This window comes from Cebus imitator, unplaced genomic scaffold (genome assembly GCF_001604975.1).
Source record: "Cebus imitator isolate Cc_AM_T3 unplaced genomic scaffold, Cebus_imitator-1.0 Scaffold1045, whole genome shotgun sequence".
Classification (NCBI taxonomy): Eukaryota; Metazoa; Chordata; class Mammalia; order Primates; family Cebidae; genus Cebus; species Cebus imitator.
In genome coordinates, this window is record NW_016108360.1 from 63,935 (window position 1) to 66,208 (window position 2,274).

Genomic DNA, 2,274 nt, shown 5'->3' on the forward strand with positions numbered 1-2,274 from the left:
GCAGAAGAGCAAATCTAATGTTTTTAAGAAAGCATTGCAGCAGATAAAAGAGAACAAATTAAATGGATGTTCTAATACATAAATTACAAACTAGCTAGCTGATTAAAGAAAGTCAATATATTGCTTTGTGTTATTTCTCTGAGTATACCCATATCTATGTGCCCATGAAATGTTGGTATGCCTCCATTGCAAGTTCTTTGTTGTTTCTCCTTATTTATGTAAAATATAGAATTTAGTGGCATCAAGTAAAATGACAGAACATACGATATTTTGGTTTTCCATTTCTGAGTTACTTAGAATAATGGCCTCTAGCTCCACCCAAGTTGCTGCAAGAGACATGATTTCATCCATTTTTATGGCTGAGTAGAATCCCATGGTGTATATACAGCACAATTTCTGTATGCACTCATCCGTTGATGGGCACTTAGGTTGGTTCCATATCTTTGCAATTGCAAATTATGCTATAAACATGCATTTGCACGTGTCTTTGTGTCTTTTATCATGTGACTACTTCTTTTCCTTTGGGTAGATACCCAGTAGTGGGATTGCTGGATGAAATGGTAGTTCTACTTTTACTTCTTTAAGGACTCTCCGTGCTGTTTTCCACGCTGGTTGTACTAATTTGACATTCCCACCAGTCATGTGAAAGTGTTCCCTCTTCACATTCAAGCTGACACTGTTTTTCAACTTTTTAATTGTGGCAGTTCTTGCAGGAGTAAGGTTGTATCTCATTGTGGTTTTCATTTGCATTTCCTTGATTAGCGATGTTAGTGCCCTTTAAATAGAGACTTCAGTAGTTTCTTTGTTTCATTCTCCATATGAGACCACAACAAGACAGCTAAATTTCTATTTATTTTTATTTTGACATCAAGTCTCCCTCTTGCCCAGGCTGGAGTGCAATGGCACGATCTTTGCTCACTGCAACCTCCGCCCCCTGGGTTCAAGCAGTTCTCCTGTCTCAGCCTCCCGAGTAGTTGGGAGTACAGGTGCCTGCCACCATGCCCAGTGAATTTTTGTATTTTTAGTAGAGACAGGGTTTCACCATATTGATCAGGCTAGTCTCCAACTCCTGACGTCAGGTGATCCACCCACCTCAGCCTCCCAAAGTGCTGGGATTACAGGCGTGAGCCACTGCTCCCAGCTAAAGCCACAAGACGTCTATCTATGAACCCTCACCAGACACCAAATTTTTTGGTGAGTTGATGTTAAATTCCCAGCCTCCAAAACTCTAATAATGTCTGTTGTTTATAACCCACCCAGTTTATGACAGTTATAGCAGCCTGAATGGGCTAAAATGGTATGTGTGTAAATTACCTTCTTAGCACTGTGTTTGCTTGAATCTGTAAGTTTTTGGTATGTTATGTTTTTTATTTCTTTTATCTCAAGATTATTTCTGACTTCCCTTGTGATTTCTCTTTTGATAACACTGGCTAGTTAAGAGTATGTTGTTTAATTTTTCTTTTCTTTTTTCTTTTCTTTTTTTTCTTTTTATTGACACAGAGTGTCGCTCTGTCACCCAGGCTGGAGGGCAATGGTGCCATCTCTGCTCACAGCAACCTCCCTCTGACTCCCAGGTTCAAGTGACTTTCATGCTTTAGCCTCCCAAGTAGCTGTGATTACAGGTGCCTGCCACCATGCCCAGCTAATTTTTATATTTTTATTACAAACAAACAGAGTTTTACCATGTTGGCCAGAATGGTCCTGAGCTCCTGACCTCAGGTGATCCACCCACCTTGGCTTCTCAGAGTGCTGGGATTATAGGTGTGAGTTACCACATCTAATCTAATTTTTCAAACAATGGAAAAATTTGTAATTTTTAAAAAAGTTCTCCTGTTAATTAATTTCATGTGACTAGATATGATGCTTTGTATATTTTCTGTCTTTTAAAGTTGATTAATTCTTCTCTTCTGGGCTAACATATTGTCCATCCTTGAGAATGTTCCATGTGCACTTGAGAAAAATGTGTGTTTTTCTGCTGTTGGATGGAGTGTTCTACGTATGTCTGCTAGGTCTGATTGGTTGATGGTGTTGTTCCATTTATTTTCTTAGTGATCTTCAGTCTAGTTTTCTACTCATTGTTAAAAGTGGCATATTAGGGCTGGGTGTGTTGGCTCATGCCTGTAATCCTAGCACTTTGGGAGGCCAAGGTGGTCAGATCACCTGAGGTCGGGAGGTCAAGACCAGCCTGGCCAACAAGGCAAAACCCTATCTCTACTAAAAGTAAAAAAATAGCCAGGCATGGTGGCAGTCGCCTGTAATCCAGCTACTTGGGAG

At 40.0% G+C, this 2,274-nt stretch overlaps 1 long non-coding RNA gene across 1 annotated transcript in view; it reads left to right on the top strand.

Moving 5' to 3' along the window:
• The window catches only part of LOC108298691, an 11,683-nt gene extending 10,634 nt beyond the window's left edge, over positions 1-1,049 (top strand). Inside the window, exon 5 of the long non-coding RNA XR_001822657.1 lies at positions 1,035-1,049. This is a non-coding gene — a long non-coding RNA (uncharacterized LOC108298691). The remainder of the gene's footprint in view (positions 1-1,034) is intronic.
• The last annotated feature ends 1,225 nt before the right edge of the window (positions 1,050-2,274 follow it).